The sequence below is a fragment of the Nomascus leucogenys genome, chromosome 22a (genome assembly GCF_006542625.1).
Source record: "Nomascus leucogenys isolate Asia chromosome 22a, Asia_NLE_v1, whole genome shotgun sequence".
NCBI lineage: Eukaryota > Metazoa > Chordata > Mammalia > Primates > Hylobatidae > Nomascus > Nomascus leucogenys.
The window spans coordinates 40760108-40779809 of NC_044402.1; the positions used below are offsets into that span (position 1 = coordinate 40760108).

General features: G+C 41.9%; 1 gene segment (V, D, J or C); it reads right to left on the minus strand.

The window, feature by feature from the left end:
• The window catches only part of LOC101176513, a 651183-nt gene that overhangs the window by 11562 nt on the left and 619919 nt on the right, over positions 1–19702 (minus strand).

The window sequence follows — 19702 nt, forward strand, 5'->3', positions numbered from 1 at the left end:
CCACACCCTGGTACATCACAATACAAAATCCTGCCCTCTGCCAGCTGGGGGCAGCTGCCCATGACCCTCACACACTCACAGCTTCTCTCTTGGGAGAAAAACTTTTAAGCAGCCTATTCTATGGTTTGATGATAAATTTTTCTTTCTCTCTAACTTTATGCCCAATAAACAGTCTCCCTAAGTTTCTCCTTCCCTCCCTGCCATACCTGTATCCTGCCACCCAACCCAATGACTCTGCTGATCTCTTCAGAAGTGCTGAGTCACCATGCCATGGTCACTATGGTAAGAAGGCTCAGGATGGGCAAACCAAAGACCAAACAGATGGCCTTTGAGGTGTGAGGTCTTCCTTCACAGAATGCAGGAGGCATGGTGGTGGCATGGTTAATAACAAGGCCCTAGAGTCAAATAGATTTGAGTTAAACTCTAGCTCTGTCATTCCTGGCTATATAATCTTGGATAAGTTACTTATCCCAAGCCTCTGTTTCCTCACCTGTAAAATGGGCAAAATGCCAGCTACCTATTATTAGGATGTATGTAATCATTGAGTGAGAATTATATAAAAGACAGAGAATGGCCACTGGCACATGTCAGACATTCAGTAAATAGCAGCTCATAATGGGATGATTCCCAGCAATGTTTTACACTGGGGGAAAGGATGAGGCTTCTTGCAGCCAGAAGCCCAGAAACGCATCCCTGTACCATCCATTCCAGTACCACAGAGTGCCTCAGCACCCTGGCTGGTATGCACTAATTTAAGGGAAGGTATCTCACAGATTCTAGGGGAGGTGGTGACAGAGTCTCAGCCATAAGAGACATAGGAGTGAGGGGGCAGAGAAGACCCCTTGGTTGCCCAGAAGAAAGTTCTGTTTTAGAAACTTAACCAAGAGTGAAGTCTTTTTTCACAATTTGGGGATTTGTCCTCGAAATCATTGTGCAAAACCCTTGTCCGGCACAGCCTCAATCATCTCATCAGACCTGACACTGATGGTTACTCCCAGGCGACAAAGGACTCCTTTAATGATGGAACAGATCACAACACAAACTCTCACTACTACAGTATCCTTCCATAATATAATATAATCTGTCTGCAAAATTTCCCGTGATCATTTCTATAATACTTACACGGATGAACAATAAGGCTGGTTCCTCTTCCAAATGTAGGTATGTAGCTTCCTCCTGATGCACACAGTGAGGAGAGCCTTTGATAAAACCTGTTTTACGTGACCTCCCTCTACCAATTGCCCCGTGGTATTGGGCAACATCCTGGGAAACCCTCCTGAATACTCTCTGAGTTGTAGAAAGTCTCCCACTGCTGTCCTTAGAGCCCCCGAGTGCTGGCGCCTAGGGGCAGGAGCCAGGGGCTGGGGACTGGAGAGCTCTTTGGCTCCTGTGTATCCAGGGGAAAATACCAGCTTCCCATCAGCAGAGAAGCAGGGCAGCAACTCCCCATGTCTGCTCCCAGCACCCCAATACAGACACCACACTCTGCTTGCTTGGGGCAGACATTCTGAGGGTCTGGCTCTGTTACTCTTTAGTCAGATGCAAGGAGCTTCCAAAAGTGCTTCCAGGACAGACAGCAAAGGAAATTTTATGCGACATTTTGCTGAAGCCGTTCTGACCTCCTTTTCTCGAAGTGCTCCTTGCTCTCTTCTCCTTTCCAGAGCTCTTTGGCACTTCCCACTCCTAGTCTTCTTCCTAGGGGAGACCCTGGGGTTGGATTTCTGCATATCCCTATCCAAGGCAACGCTAAATCCAAGCGAGATTTAGGCACTTCCTGTGATTTGTGCTTTCATCCTTCCCTCTTTACCACCTAGAATTAGGCCAAGACATCCAAAGCCCTTGGATTCCTTTATTTCTAATGACCTTGACTCAGACAAGGCCCTGCCTCTGTGAAACCCTACAATTACAGAGAAAAAAGTCACACTAATTTCCACAGAATTTTTGAAAGATGGGAGGAAACAGAGACCATGCTGTCTGCTTCAGAGATATGAAAGCTGAGGCTCAGGGAGGTCATGGCCTGGGCCACAGTCCTGAGCTGGGGCAGGAACTCAGCACTTGGTTCCCTAGCAGGTAGGCACTGCCAACACTCAGCTTATCTCACACTGGGTTTGAGGGTCACTTAGCAAAGAGCTGTGTGACTCCACCAAACTCGGGGTGGGAGTAAGGGGCTGGGGCCCCTCCACTGCTGTGCACTGACCATCAGCACGGTCTTGGACAGATGCTAGACCCTGACGTCAGGCCCCTCTGCAACACGAGCAAGATGTCTCCACGGTTCCCCCCAGCTCTCACTTCTGTGGTCCTTTGTTCAATCTGAAGTCCAGCCTCAGGGAAGTCAGGGGCAGCTTTACACAAGAATGGGAGTGTGGTCAGTGGAGATGCAGAGAGAAGGGGAAAGTGAAAGAAACCAGGGACAGGCAAAGATTTGGGACAGTGGCTGCCTAAGATTCTTCGATATAGCATTGGTGAATGGCATGCCCTTCCCCTGCTCCCATGGAAATATGATAAGAGGCTCTCTAGCACAGGGTAGGGGTGGGGGTGGGGGTGGCCATTTGTGTAGGAGGATCCCAGCTCACTTACTTGGTATGACCACCACTTGGGTCCCCGTCCCAAAAGCGAGTCTGTTGTTCCCGTAGTCACACTGTGTAAGTGTATTACAAAAACGTCCTGGTTTTGCCCACCCCTTCTCTGAAGACACATCCCCTTCACAGTAGCTCTAAGATCTGGAAACCCTGAAAGGCAGATCCCAAAGTTTTCCTTGTAATGGGTGGTATGAAGACTTGAAGGAACCTCCCTAAAGAGTATAAACAGCACCAGGCCCCAGTGCTACCTGTTGGCCTTCATTTTCCTCATCACAGCTATCAACAAACACAGCTTTGGCTATTTCTCCTTTGGGAAAAACAGAATCTTTACAAAACTTCATGAAAAACATCGTATCCTACATAGGCTGGGTGGGTGTGAATATTTCTAAAGATACCAGAGAGCAGGCGGGCGTTTTCCTACCTCATCTGCCATGCTTGAGAAGAAGGTACCATTTTCCTAGGGACATATGTAAAAATGTATTTTTCACCTTGCCATAAATGCACACTGTGCTGGGGCACATGCTAAAGACATGCCTCGGCATGACTCAGAGTTACTGCATCCTCTCGGGGCTGAGTGAGAGTCTTGGGTGACTCATGCCTGACTCATTCCTGTTTCTGTCCTCACTCCACTCAAGGATGCTAACTGCTAAGGGGGCTTTTGTCCTCAAGAAAGTCAAAGATCTCAGCACAGAACAGACTCAATTCCTTTCCCAGGAACATATTGGGGGGAATCATGTGTGTTCTCTGCCAAAGAATGTGGCTGTGCATGGTCATACCTGTCTTGTCTCCAGCCATCAGGGAACCCACCCCCCTATCTTGGCACATACACATATAAATTGTTATTAGACTTTTTATTATGAGTGCTTAGTTTCTCTGATAAGACTGGAAGTTCTTGAGATCAGGAGCCCTATCTTAGGGTTTTAAAAATTCTTTTCTTTTTTCTTTCTTTTAAAACCAACGATGATTCCCTGGTTTGTTGATGATACTCAATAATCATTTACTGAATTGAACTGACTTTTACTGTGCATAATTATTGGGACAGGGAGGCCAGTTTTGGGAGAGGTTAAAAGCTAAGTACACCCTGGGTAAATGTGAGCTGCAAAATCTAAGTGCTTAGGCAAGGAAAAACCAAGGAAGCATTTCTAAGAGAGATAATAAGAAGGCAGTATAAAAACCAAAACATCGTGAGGTTCATATGACCCTCAGCAGAGAGGCGGGAACTGACGAACAAATAAGAATCTTGACTCAAAGGAAATTCAAATATTTCTCTCCTGATATCTTGACAATAATTCTCCTTAAAGGTAAAAATAATAATATGGCAGAAAATGTATATTTGAAATTAGCAGCATTGTTATGATTAATAACAACAAAATAGTAGTAATAATAATCTATTATAGACCAGAATAATTATATCTATATATGCCCAATATTGAGGATAGGGCTACACATTTCTGCAGATTTGACTTACTTGGACTGACCAGGAGTTGGGTGCCAGCTCCAAATACGAGTTTCTGAAAGCCTGTGTTCACACTCTGACATAACTCTGTACAAAATGGGACCCTGTCACTGGGCCATAGCCTAGGATTGCCAAGTCACATGCAAGTTAGTTACTAAGGGTGTTTCTACGTCTGCCTGCATGTACCAAAGTGGTAGGAGGCATCTAATTTTACTATTTAACCCTAATTTTCCTAAGACCATTGGAAGATGACAACAAATAAGATAGAACCCAACTGAAGATTCTGCTTTGTATACAGTGGATTATATAAAAATGTCACTAATATTCAAGTTAAAAAACTTATTGATATAATTACAGAGTTGCAGTTCTAGATAGGACCTAGGGAAGTTTTATCCACCCACACTTAACTGTTATTATACATGTTTCTTGCAAGAGTGATGCCCATGAATACTGTACAGGGCAACATTATTATTGCCAATTTATCTTCTAATTTAACTAGCAGACAAAACTATGTCCCCTTCCCCCCAAAAAAGAAAAAAAAATCAATGAAAACAGATGTCCTTCAACTGTAATATGAATCAGGTTATTTCATGGAACTTACGTGCTTCAACAAATAGTCTTGTTCCTGCTCCAAAGATTGTTTTGAAGCCTCCAGTATTTCCCACAGTGATTTGCACTGCGACAAAATGGGCCATTTCCTTCTCCTTCCATTTTTACACTACAGCTGGGGAGCAGGTCTAGGGAGCCTATTCTAAGGTGCTAGTAATAAGGAGGACATTTTTATACTCCCCTTGTAAAACCTATTTGTTTTTCCTGTTTATGAGCATAACTCACACTTCCTACCTATCAGAAGGTTAGTTCACCAAACAGCAGTCACAGAATATGGCCCCAGGACCAGGATCTCCAGGTTCTAGACCCAGCCCTAGTTTGCACTGACTTTAGACAACTCAGCCAACCTCTCTGGGTCTTAATTTCCTTATTGGGAAAATAAAAAGGGGTGAACTAGATATTTTGAAGCTGTCTCTCAGAGCTAAAGTTTTATGTCCAAAGTGCCTTCACCCTGCATTTCTCTATAACTCACAAACGAGTCAGGCTCTTGTAGATCAGTTATACTGGTGGCTGGTCTGCCTGGGGAAAATAGAAGGAACAGCGAAGGAAAGGGACAGTCAGAACAAGGGAGTGGGTGCAGCCAGCTCCCCTCTCTCTTCTCCCTATTGGGGTAAATGCCCCCAGCAACTCTGTACTTTGTTTTGTCATTGAAAGGGGAAGAGAACTCTTTAGACACTTGGGGCATCCATGTCAAGATTTCCCGAAGCGCCCTCTCTAACTCACAGCAATATCTGAAGTAGAAAAGATAAATGCAAAGCATTTCACCAGTCACTGTGATTGGCATCACCTCTCATTTCTAAATAAACTAGAGCACAAGCTCTGCGACATCATGCAGTAGAAAGAGCAGGGCTTTCAGGCATGGTGGCGCATGCCTGTAACCCCAGCTACTCGGGAGGCTGAGGCAGAAGAATCGAATCGCTTGAACCTGGGAGGCAGAGGCTGCAGTGAGCTGAGATTGCACCGCACTCCAGCCTGGGTGATAGAGCAAGACTCTGTCTCAAAAATAAATAAATAACTAAAATAAAAAAAAGAAAGAAAGAGCAGAGCTTTTTAGTCAAGCAGGCAGACCCAAGTTTAAATTTAGGCCCTTTACTTACTAGCTTTGGGATCTTGGACACTTCCTTCTCTGAGCCTCAGTTTCTTCTTTTGTAAAATAGGATACTTCCCCTTACCTCACAGAGTTATTTGAGATAAACAGTTCTACATGTTATGCATCTAGCATCGTATCTAAACATCGTAGGGACTGAGATGGTGGTTATTATTTCTATGTTAAGTTAGGTTGTTGATTAACAGGGCTATTCCCTGAGGGTTATAGAATTTGTTTATGAAATACTCACAAGATTCCATACTCTTGAGTCCTATAAACCCTCAGGTGGTATAATAGCGAAATCCCAGAACAACAGATTTTGAGGGCTTTGACCCCCTCATCCACTGGACGAGTCTGAGGTGCAGAGAGGGGCAATGATTCGTTCCAATATCACACATCCAGTTGGGACCAGATCAAACCTAGAACTCTGGACTGAAACCAGAAGCCGTGGGTTCCTTTCTCTGTACTTCACTGACTCTTCCTTGATGATGTTTATAGCATAAGGGGGCACAATCTCTGGGGTGAATTGGGAATGGTTTTTTTGGGGCATGGGTAAAATGACCTTGAATATCCTCTTCTAAATGCACCTCTGAATCCATGGCAGTGGAAATAGAAAGGATCTATTTGATCATGACAATGCAATTTTCTGCTCTTCTAGCTCTTTTCTTCTATTGAGCATCACTTAGCTTAATACTAGTATTAAAAACTCTCACGTTGAAGAGAGCTGAAAATCTCATATCTTGGAAAAAGTCTTAGTGGTTAGCTAAATTCCACCCTAAAGAAAGCACGCTTATATAGTCTTTGAATACTTTCACTAATTTATCTGGATGTCACAATTCTTAATGCTTCAGTAATAGATTAAAAATAAGATATAATCACTAAAATAACATCACCTTTTCTTCTGCTTACTGTTACCAGAATGCATTTTGTAATTACCATACAATCTCATACTTACTCAGTTCCACTTTTAGCTGAGTGCCTGTCCCAAAGGTGAGTTTATTTCCTCCTCCCATGAGTATCACAGTGTTTGATGCCTCACAATAAACTCCCTTTTGCCACTTCACCCCTTTTCTTGATGTGCTCTAATGAGTTAGAAAACACTCAAGCTTTAATATAGCTATTGAGTTACTCTTAGGAGAAAAAAGTGCCCCAAATGGGATACATTCATAGACTTTTTGTACTAAGAGGCCAGAGAGGCCATTGGACCCACTTCCCTTCCCCATTTACAGATAAAGAAATTGAGGCTTAGAGGCAAGAGATCTGGTCTAAATTACATTGCTAGTTGGTAGCAGAGACCAAAACATTGACTCTATTTGAATCCCCATCTAGCATTTCTTCCTCGCCACTACACACTCAAATGTACTGTGTCATTTGCTTAATTTTCTTCTTTCCTTTGGCCTGGAAACTTGATTTCTTTGGGTGTTTAACTTCAATTAAACAAGAATTTATCAAGTACTTACTTTTGTAAAAGGACCATACCAGATACTTCATGGAATATTAGAGAGTGTCTATTCTCAAGGATCTTTTGGTTCAAATAGGCAGATATTCTCAGTAAGAAAAGATTTCTGTAGTTGCATAGGTCACAGATTGTCTAAGGTTCCAGAGCTAAATTTGGGATATGGAGGGTTAGAGGAATGTGAAGGGTGCCCGGGGAGAGACCACAGTCTAGGCTTTAAGCAGGAAGTGAGGCTATTTCTGGAAAAACCACATTTGTCCTAATTGTCTAGGGTATTAGTCCCTTCTCCATCCTGACCTAGTGAATTAGTTCTACTGTTATTTCCAACTCTTCTATTAGCTATTTTCATTTTTAAATGAAGAGTCCATGGAGGCTCAATCTTAAATTCACAGAACGTTGATAATAAAACAAGGATGATGCAATCCATGAGGATAACACACAATACATATAGAAGCTTTAAACCAGATAAGGGGAAAACATGGGTAGGATGGGGTCAACATGTACCTGGAGAGACTAGAAGCATAGTCCCCTTCCCAAAGGTGAGTGTGCTGTATCCTGAATTCACACTATAGCAAATCCCCATACAAAAATGATCTGCAGTGTTAGGTATTTCAACCCATGGTCTATTTAGGGAAAAGGAAAGAAAACCTTCATTTATGAGCCAAGTGGATTAATAATCTGTATATATTCCACTACCTCATTTGGGCTTCAACTGTGCCATGAGCTTAAATATTATTATCCTCATTTTACAAATGAGGGATAGGCGATCTGAGGCTGAGCAGGTTGGGCCAGCACTGCTAACAAAGATGTGAGTATCCTGGATCCACAAGACACTTTGGCAGAGGATGGATAAATCTTAGGAGGAGCTTTGAGAGAAGAATCCTCTTCCTTGTTCCTTCTAGAGAGGGATTACAGCTATATTAGGGTTCTTTTGCTAGAACCAGACATCAGAACTCTAGTAACAGTGCTCCTAAAAAACTCCAGCTCATTTTGCATTATACAATCATTTCCTGAGACATGAAGACATTTTACCCTCAATCTTTCTGTTGCCTCTCTGACACATTACTTACCAGGCCTGACCAGCAGTCTGGTCCCACTCCCGAAGATCAGTTTATAGCTGCCATCCATCCCACAGTGTTTCTTAGTCAGTCAAAAACACCCAGAAGCCCACACATCCTTTTCATACCTAAGACCTAGAGATATGGCCTTTTCACCTACAAGGAGATACAGGTTACATTTTAACTTCCTTTTTACACAGGCCATTTGACTCAAATTTGGGGTATTTACTGCATATCACTTGAATGAAGTTTCTACCTGCCCATATCTCTGGGTCTGTCGCCATCAAACTCATGATTTTCAACTCCATTTATCCAACAGACGTAGCTAGCCCTTCTTTCATTTCCATCACAGTTATCAATTTTTAGATTCCTGACATAGTGTCACCCCTAATTTTAACTTCAATCAATCTGAAACTTCACGGAATAGCATCCAGATCATCATGAGTGGCAGCTTCCTGCTCCCCCGAGTCAACTCATTTTAGAAGCTCAGTGACTCAGTGGTAGCCTTGTTACTTACTTGAGTCCTATCCAGCCCCCAGAACCAAGCATCCCTCTGACTAAAGGACACCCACTCTGCTTTAAGCTTGGTAAAAAGTACCACTTGTCTTCTCTTTAGTTCTTTGCAAATCTACTGTTTTCCATTGGCTTCACGGGCAATGTCTTAGCTTTTTTTTGATATTAAGAAGAAATACAAACTGGATAAAACAATACTAAGAACATGCCAAGGGATGTTCTTATACAATCCCTTTATTTCAGTCTCCTGAAACAGCCAGAAAAGAGCAGGCCCATAATATCTCTTTATGTGCTCCAAATGTTACGGTCTGAGAGAAGACAACACAAGGAAGAGGAAATGCGTAGGAAATTGGACTCACTTGGGATGACTTGGAGCTTTGTTCCAGTTCCAAAGGTAACTTTCTGGTAACTCCCAGAATTCACACTGTAATGCCTGCCTTTACAAAATGACTTCCCTTCCCCTGCCCTTTTCATTTGGGTAGCATTTGAGCCACTATATTTCAGTAGAAGAGAGAGTGCTTTTTACCAATGCCTAGGGCTACAGATTACACGTAAATGGCTATTTGACTAAGAACTTACAAATTCTCATGTTGAAAGAATTCTACGATCTGACATAGTTTTTTTGTTCTATAAACAAATAATATTTTACATGTGGATAGCATTTAAGAATTTATAAAATACTTTCACATATATTAGCTTATCTTTTTTTTTTTTTTTTTTTTTTTTTTTTTTGAGACGGAGTCTCACTCTGTCACCCAGGCTAGAGTGCAGTGGCGCGATCTCGGCTCACTGCAAGCTCTGCCTCCCGGGTTCACGCCATTCTCCTGCCTCAGCCTCTCCGAGTAGCTGGGACTACAGGCGCCCGCCACCACGCCCGGCTAATTTTTTTTTTTTTTTGTATTTTTAGTAGAGACGGGGTTTCACCATGGTCTCGATCTCCTGACCTCGTGATCCGCCCGCCTCGGTCTCCCAAAGTGCTGGGATTACAAGCGTGAGCCACGGCGCCCGGCCTATTAGCTTATCTTTAAAATAACATCTGAACCCCATAAATATATACACCTATTATGTACCCACAAAATTAAAACAAAAAATCTGAGGTGATAGTAAACATTTTCATTCTATAGATAAAGAAACTATGGCCCAGATTCACTAATCAAGCCAGGTCAGAAGAACTGGAAGTGCCCAGCCAGACTTTCTGCCTTTTTCTTTGGGATCAACTCTCTAGGCTGTTTCAGTCTGTTGGGTTTGGTTCATCCACATGGCTATTTTTTTTCACAGATAGCTCTTCTATCCTCTGTGCCATTACTTTAACATTTCTTCCTTCATTGGAATCCACTTAAGTCTGCATAAACCATTAATTTTTTGACACTTGGGCCTTCCAAATACTGCAGTAAGTTTAGTGGGTCTCAGTAGCCACATTAAGCCTCCTACTTTAGTGACATATTGCCTACTTACCAGGTTTTACTGATAATCTTGTCCCACTCCCAAAGATGAATGTGTTATAAATCACAGCACTGTGCTGCCTGACAAAAATGGCTGAGTTACCTTGATAATAGATTAATGTGATTAGCATGCAGCTATCCTCCCTCATGGGAGCTCTGGCTGGGATTCCCCCTTTTTGATACTGGAATAAAGACTAAGCCATGGAATTAAGCCTGAGAAAGCCTCTTTTCAGGGCACCATAGTGGTACAATAGATGTAGTGGAAAGCCTGAGAAGAGTCCAAGTGATATTCTCTAGACAACTCTGAAACTTATTTCTTTCAAGGAGATTTACATAATTTCACCAAGTAATCTTGTTTTACTAGCCAAAGGATAGCAGCTCTGACCCCCACTTTTACCTAGGAATCAACACCTGTACATAATCTCATTTTACCACTGTTTAGCAAACTGCTCATATCCTTGTAGATAATCTTTCTTGCTTCTATCAATTAAATTTTTTTATGAGCATGGAATAGGACAGGAGCTATGGTTGGAGTATTAGGGGTGGGAGACAACATCCAATTTTCCCATGTGTTTAAATGGCTTTCCTCATTAAAAGTCAATATTCCTTAACTCAAAGAAATAGGAGGCCTTTGGTCACCTGTGCAATATATGACTACAGGATAAGTACAAGCACTATGATCAATAATTATCAGGTACTTACTGGAACTCACTGATAAGGTGGTTCCCTTTCCAAAGATCAGTGCAGTTCCTGCCTGGTTGGCACAGTGAAATGAGGCCCTGCAAATACCTCATATACCTGCTCACTCAAATCCACCTTGGATATCACTATAAGTGACAGAAATTTGCAAAAATCTCAGTGGGTTTTAGTATTTGGGTATGAAATAGCAAAGCTCTGTAATTTCATGAAAAAGAGGGGCAGTTGGTGCTAAGTCCTTTATTCACTCAGTAACTGTTCACTGAACACCCCCGGTGTGTAAAGACATTGTGCCAGCACTAGGGATAGGGTGAGAGCCACTTAGACACTGTCCCTGTCCTCATGGTGCCTACGGTCTAGAAGAAGGCAAACAATAAATACATAGATAGTATAATGTTAAGTGATGAAAGTGTGTGAATTAAAATCAGGCTAAATAACAGGGTAGAGAGCAGCCAGGCAGTGGCTGTGTTTGATGGCTTGTTAGATTGGCTGGGTAAGAAAGGCCTCTCTGAGGTGATGTCTAAAGTGAAGTCTAGGCATGGAGGAGCTAATCATCATCCCTTTTGTGATAAATGGAGGGGCTGAAAGAGCAGAGCCTGGCTCCAAGTCACACAGAGTGTCCACATGGACACTTAGATCATGTCTTCTCCCTGCTGAAGTGTTAGATGTAAATCTAACCATGTAAATTCCTGGTTAGAAAAGGTAAAGGAAGACCGATTTTCTTTCAGAGTGACTTTGGGATGTTATCTGGGCACCTGGAAGCTTTGGCCCTGGCCATGGAGGGCACTGAGGTTGCAAGGGGCTGCCAGCTGCAAGAGAAAGTGTTTGCATTTCAGATCAGACTTCTCTGATGGAAATGACCACTGGGCTAAGGAGATGTCTTCCATACTGCTTCTCTGTTAAGCTTCCATTCTGCTTCCCTGTTAACAATGCAAACTGCTACCTGGCAGAAGTGAGGATGGAGAAGGCATGGAGAATGCTCTGCTCCCCATGAAATATGGATAAATCAAGAACATTTGGCAGTCCACTTAGATTTCCAAAAAAGCTTATTACTTGTCTCAATAACTAATCAAATTCAGAATTCATTAGTAATAATACTTACTAAGATCCACCTTTAACATGGTCCCCCTTGCAAAGAGCAGCTTCTGGCTATCTGAAAACTCACAGTGATCTCTTGTATCACAAAAACCAAAGGATGCTTTATTTCCAAGCACAGTACTTCTCCCAGGGTTCTTTTGCTTGGTTGAAACCTAACACTAAGCACATATTTAGCTAAACTCATGAAAATTTTAAGCTCACACACTCTTTGGAATGGTGGGAAACTTCAGAAACCATTTACTATAAGCTCTCAACCTCACACATTTCTCTCCTGAGTGACCTCAGGTTTCTGAAGATCTCCAGAGAAGGTCTTGCTCACCAATTCTCATGTTCTTTTTTTTCTCATAATTAGAGAGGTCCACCTTATATCCAAACCCAGCCCTTTCTCTGCCATGGCCAAAGTCCATTAAACTTGTTCACCTTTAAGTTTACCCTCAAATGAAATTTTGCGTAAAATCTAACTACTAAAAATCATGAATCATTTGACCACCCATCCTTCTCAAAGAGATTTCACATATATTATCTCATCTGAATTTCATAGAATCCTTTGAAGTAGTCAAGGCTAGAATAATAATCTCCACATTTTAGATTAACTGAGGGTGGGAAAGCTTGGTGATCTTCTCATGGCTGCCTAGTGAGTGAGTGGCTGAGCCGGGGTCCACACTGTTCTTTGGCTTCTAGTTGAATGCCTTAATGATTTATTTTGCACACGTTCATGTATTGATCATATTACCTTGCCTTTCAAGTATGCCTCCTTTCTTACTCCCTCCCTCAGTGAAAGAGACAATACCATCAACAAAACAATACCCCCGCTCCAAAAGAAAACCCTCCAGCTCAATTCCTTTTCAGAGCAGCGACTTTTTAATCCTTGCATACTTTCTGTGAACCAGAAGATAAGGGTTACCAATATTTCAGTTACATTAATTGGGAAAAATGAGGGCCAGAGGAAATAAATCAGAATAATGGTCATAGAGGCTGCAGCCTGGTACAGACAGCAATATTTTGAACCTTAGAAATTGTAAGTTCTTGCTCTGCTATTGTGACCATGTTCAAATCAACTACTCTGAATAGAGAGAAACGCCGCGTCCAACTTTCTCTGCCTCTTGGGAAAATCAGATAAGAAATGTGAAGAAATAAGAAAAGTACCTTTTACTATGTGCCTTCTCTTAAGAAAATAGACTCTAGAAAACATCAAGATAACAATATCCTTTATCCATGCTGAATTTGTACATAAGTGCATGCTTATGCATAAAAGCAACATGAAACATTTTAAAGACAAGTTTGAGACATTAATTTGGGCCAATACGGCACATTGAATTTCAAGTTGATGGCAAGGCTCAATTGTGGGTCAAGCCCCAGTACTCACTCGGTTTAACTAGCACCCTGGTTCCTCCTCCAAAAGTTAGCTTGTTGCTTGCAGCATTGATCACACAATGATTTGAGGCCCAGCAAAAACCACAGGGACCAAGAAAATAACACTCAGTTGGTGCTCAACAAAGGACATTTTCTATGGTCTTGGAAAAGTGGAGGGTTTGCAATGTGCAGGGCCATCCTATCTCCTAGCACTCTATCCTCTTCATAGAGCTGGAATGCTTGCAAGCGGGCACATATTTGGATCTAAGCCCTTCACATAGTTATTCTCTACTCTGCTTTGGGAATTCGGATCTTGCTCTGTGAATAAGGATAATATTAATAGCTCTCAACCATAACCTCATTCAGGGGCCCACTTGGCCATTTTTGTCTCACAAAGGCAATTTTCTCTGAAAACAGAAAGCCCTGTAAGCTCCAGGTAATCTTCAGGGTAAGGCTATTCATACATTCAGAATGGAAATGCTGAATGAACACACTCATATACATGCATGCACTTGCTAACAGGGTTTCTGTATTTAATCGAGTGCCCAGGAAAGGCCCCAAAGAGAGGACGAGTACTTCAGTCCTAGGTCCTCACAGCTGCCATATCCACTGGATACTGCGGATCAACTTTACTTTCTCAGTGAAAGTTTCAGACCCAGACTCCCTCCAGCTACTCTAGAGCCCATCCATTGGTGAGGCTAAGTGCTGAGGAAGCAGGGAAACAGGCTTCTTGGGGAAAGTTTTTACAGAGAACCACGGAGAGGCCATTCTCAACAAGAAAGAGTGCAGCAACAGATGGAGTCTCTGACAGGGAGATGGCCAAGAGTCACAGGACCCAAGAAAAACACACCTTAGAAAGCTGGTCTAGTTTGCTTGCCCATTCTGGGTGGAGGGCCATGTCCTTCCCCAAATGTTGTGGGTGGACCAGAGCAGGTGTTTTGGGATGCTCACATGTTTTAGTGGGACCTCCCTTCTTTGCCTTTGGTGGAGACCATCAAGTTCTCTCCGATTCCTGGGTTCCTAAAAGGGACTTTCCATTGCCTTTGCCTCCCTATGCTTCCTCGTCCTAGTCTAACTAGGGACTGGGGTCCTCCAGGAGGGGAAATACTCATATCTCTTTAGTTTCAAGACTAAAGGAGTTAATTCATCTCCCCTTTTAATTTCTCCACAGTAATATTTCCCTGGAATAGAAAGCGACTCACTCACCAGGCCAGACAGTCAACTGAGTTCCTCTTCCAAAGTATAGCCTCCCCAGGGTTGAGCCTCTGTCGGCACAATGCTGGTCCCCTTTACATGAACCCAGCCCTAATGTTCCCCATCCCCTCTCCCCTCAGCTTTGGAGTATAGGGTTGAAAATTTGCCTCCATCCTCTTTAAGCATCTGTAAGTCTTCTTCTTGTGCAGACAGCAGTCTAAGCTGGACAGTCAGTCCTTAGATGCTATATCTCCAGGGACAAGTGATCTGTGGTAACAATAGTCTTTCTACCTTCAGAGTTCCCTCCCATCAGAAAGCAATTACACATCCTTTTGAGTGTGTTTAAATTGGAAGGAACTTTGCTCCCCTGGCCCTATTTTCCAGTACAAAAGGCTGCTCACTTACTAGGAGTGACATTATGTTTGGATCCCTTTCCAAAGCTGAAATTGTAAAATCTTTGATAGCCACATCTGTCCTCTGCAAAATCACCTCATTTCCTTCATTCAACCTCTGAGCCTCCCTTAAGACATTCCCTTTATCTCTTCTTTCTTTTTTTCCTCCTTGATATCTCCTATTATTTTCTCATTTACTGCACTGGGAAATCATACCCCACCATCTTCCAGGTATAAAAATCCCAAGCAGGCTTTAGCTTATGAATAATTTGATGAACTATTTCTTTGGCTAGCAAACTAGTAAAAATAGAAGAAACAAGTCTGAGCTCACCTATTAATCCTCCAGGCTTGAGTCATGGGATCTTAGCATTTAGAGTTGAAAGGGAGCCCAGAGATGATTCAGTCTAATAGCTAAAATGGCATAGAAGTGCCTTCTGCAACATCTCATGGTTAACCTTAGGGGTCTGGCATGAAGATATCTAAGGAAGAAAAGTTCCTTACTTCACAAAGCAGCCTTTCTACTGCAGGGCAGTTCCACTTATTCAACAATGTTTGAGAGGAGGTTGGGGCACATCTTTCACCTGCTGGTTTTGATTTGGCCTCCACACTCACCCCTTACCTGGTCTGCATAGTAGTTCTTCAAATATTTGAAAGGAGTTAACTCCCTCACTTAGAGACCTGAGATAATTTCAGATAATTAGCTCAGTTTTTATCTGACCACAAAGACTGTGCCACCAACAAATGTACCATTGTGAAGGCGTGCCTTAGGAGGAGCTGTTCTGAGGTGACAGAGAAGGTGAGGGAGACATGTGAAGTAGAAAAATTATGGTTCTAACACAAACTGGGAAAGCTCTTAGAATTTAGTTCTTGATGATTGAACTTCCTAGGTGAAATTGCTTAAAAACCTACCCACCATTTTGCTTAAAATTATTCTGGACTTTTCTTTCTTACTTACTTGCTCTTACAGTTACTGTGGTTCCATCTCCAAAGCTGAGCTTGTAGTTGTTAGAGCCACAGTGCGAGGTCGCCCTACACAAACCTCACCAAGACCGTGGTTAAGAGAGTGGGCTGGGGGACAGGCAGGCCTGGCTCTTAATCTAGCCCTGCCCCTCATCTGCTGTGAGCCCTTGGGTAACTATTTCAACCTCTTGCTTTAGTTTTAACTTTCACACTGTTTCCTCATCTGTGGAAGCGGAGATAGGTAATATCTATCCCAGAGGGTTGTTAGGAGGGTCAAATGAGTCAAGGTATGAAAGGTGCTTTGCACATTGCGAATGTTGAAGAAATGTTAGTTATTAGAGTATTATCAAGGGGATCTAATTCTTTTCATCTTTAAATAATACATACAATTTTAATTTGTCATGTCTCCTCTCTGAAATCCTGGACATTCAGGGGTGCTTTAAATTATATCCAAATGCTCTTTTGTTAAGTAGCAACAGTTAAAATTGGGGCATTTTCCTTATATAGAATAGCACCTTGAGAACATTGGCAGTTTTAGCATGTCTACTCGATCATGAGATTTGTTTACTACATATCTGTTCAAGTGACATATGAATAAGGACTAATAAAATATTAGGGGTGGGGACCCAAAATGCAAAATAAAAGAACTGAAATACAGACTGAAAAGAAGAATTTAGCATCATGTGTTGGTAACTTTTTCTTCTAGGCAACTATAACTTACTTGGTTTTACATTGAGTTTGGTCCCAGATCCAAAGTAAAATTTGTTGAAGTTGTTCACCATGTTTACTAGCATTACAAAAAATCCCCTGGCACTTCCTAAAAAGGAGACTTGTTATCCAGAGATGACTAACCAAATTAGACCAAGACGAACCCAACCCTACCAGTTCTTTGCTAATTCCCTGGAAAATTTGAGAACCAAAGTGAGCAATGAGCAGGGAAGGCACATTCATTATCAGAGACAGGCAAGATAAGGGCAACTGGTTTTCTTCAGTGGTTTTATTGATTTCTTTTCTTTAGTTTTCTGCTTGGGTTCATTCTTGTGTCCTCTGTGCTCAATGCACATAATATTTGAAACATGGACACTGCAAGTAAATGTTCTTTGCCTTTCTCTTTTCCTAATCATAAATGAAAATTCCCCTCAGGTAGACTTAACTAAGGAGAAAATTCATATTCTGCATTTAGCTCCAGGGTGATCTGGAAGCTTCTCTCTGAGACTCTGTATCTGAATCTGGGTTGCACTTGACAACTAGACCTGAGCTTTTCTTAAGGACACCCTGAGCAACGCCAGCTGACCAATGGTGCTCTGTATGTATGACGTAATAAGATCACTATAGCCTCTGTGTCACAGTACCTACATTATACAACCACGTATATTTTAGCATCCACGTTGACACTCTCCTCCCAGACCCCACAGTCAAACTGTACATTTTGGTTTTTTTTTTTTTTTTTTTTTTTTTGCTTCCTGCTTGCATATTCTCTTCAGAAAAAAAGAAACAAAGATAAAGAAAAAAAAAGAGGCTGCAGTGTTGGTTGTCATTTGCAAGTCTAGATGAAACATTATTTATGGGTAAAATATTTTGCTGACAATTTCAAGAGAAAAGAAACCTTAGTGCCAACAGTTAGACGCCCACACAGTTTGGAGTTAAACAGATCTCAACAAATGAACACAGTTATGAGAAATAACATAGAAGTGACTTCAGTCTAAGCCAAGTAATTATAATACTCATGCAGTTTTGGAGGGCAAGGGGCTTACTTGTTCTCACTTGTAGAAATGATAAGCAATGTGTTACAGCAATGCTTTGCTGGAAGGGCACCAGAGAGCTATAGAAATAGAGCCTCATTTAAATATCTTAAATATAGGCACCTCTATGTTTAAAGACTTATTTAGAAATAGCTACTAGAATAGGCTAGAAATGTAAGTGACCAACTAGACTTGGTGTGAGAGAGTTTTTGTAGCATATAGTCTGGTCCTAGTGTACATATTTTCAGAAACAGAGATTCCCCTTATGGAATCTGTTCCCATTATTCAGCAATTCTTCTAAGTTAAAATGAAATTTTTTTCTATTCATTTTCATCAACTCCTATTACTAAAAGCCTTAGCAAAAAGCCTTCTCTTTCTCTTCTTGGTCTCTGATAAATAATTCTCTGCTCGCATTACCCTTTCTAGTATGCATTGTTGCTGTCTCTCCCCATTTTCAACCTCAGGCCCATTAAGTTACATGTACAGAATACATTTGTAAATTAGTAAATCAGTGCAAATAGTATTTAATTGTGGCAGCCTACCAGGTAAAACAGTCAATTGCGTCCCGGATCCAAAGGTCAGTTGCCACGCAGAACCAGAAGAAACACTACGATTTGTTCAACAACAAAAACCAGATCAAACAGGCCGGGTTGGCAGAGCACTGAACAAAGAGTTGGCAGTGGTTCCTTTATGAATTAGGCCTGCATCACTGTCAATCTAGGTTTGGTCTGGAGTAGCCAAACTGACTTTCTATAAATCCTAAACTAACCCTCCTTCATCTTTGCAATCCCATTTTCTTTTAGGGCACCTTTGCTTTCCACTTTCCACTACAAAGTTCTAAACATCAACTGTGTATTTTCGATATATGTATAGAGCAAATACGCTCCGATTTTAGGTGTCAAAACAGCACTTAAATCTTTTCATCTAAGGAGACTCACAAAGTCCAGAATAGAGAATGTGCCTCCTCTGTCGTGGGCATCGCTGGGTTATGTCATCAGAGAACTGTCCGAATTCTTGAATCCTCCTGAGACTGAGTCTATAGAATCAAAGTGAGGTAGGTACAGAGCTGGCACTGTCCAGTTAATTTGGCCACTCGTTTCACATTGATAAAATAACTTTATAATAATCAATTATCAGAGAAATTCCTAGTTTTCTACTTCACTTTTGGGCATTTCCCTTCTCCTGACTAAAGTGGTATCTGCGTTAGTTATCTGCTCAAGGACTTTAAAACTGCAGCAAAAATTAGTTTTAGTATTTCCTAAGGAAGTGATGATAGTATAAGAGAGTCACGCCCGAGAGAAATCAGGGTATGCATTGTCGTATCTGGGAAGAAACATGGAATCCACCTCCCGAATGTAAGTTGCATGAGGGCAATATCACACTGAGTTTGCTTCCTGTTGGATCCCTGGTTTCAGCACCGAGCCTGGCAGAGCGCAAGTACATGAAAATGTTTGTCAGATGGATCTTGCGGACTCCTCAAACTTCAAGTTTGAGCCAACTGACAGGTTTGGCAAATTAGAGACCTAAAATCTAGTTCTAGCTCAGCCATAGACTGGCTGTGGGGCCGGGATCAGTCTCTTCCCTGAGCCTGAGTTTTCTCATCCACGGAGAAAGTCAAGAAGGAAGGTTGTCAAGGCTCTCTCTGCTACGCTGTATGAATTTTTGGCCGAAAGTCTCAGAAACAGGAAGTGTCCCTCAGTAGTCATGAATAAACTTTTTTTAAAAAGTGGTTTTTCAGACTTTGAGAGAGACTAATCACATTACTTTTGGTTAATGATCATTATTTACAAGGTTCTTTCCTTCTATAAATTGACATAATCTTAGCCAAATAGAATAGTGCCTTAGAAGGTTTGTTAAGGAATTAGAAATCTTGTCACCAATTACTGCATAAATCCAGGGATATGATCCCAGCCAATACACCAAGTAGCCAGTCATACATTTTAGTCCCAACACATATATTCAGGAGCAATTCCCAGAGACACACTTACATAGCCCATTTTGCACTGAGATGCTAGATCCTAGCCAGGATGACGATTGGCTTCCTATTTGATGCTCATCCCCCTCTCT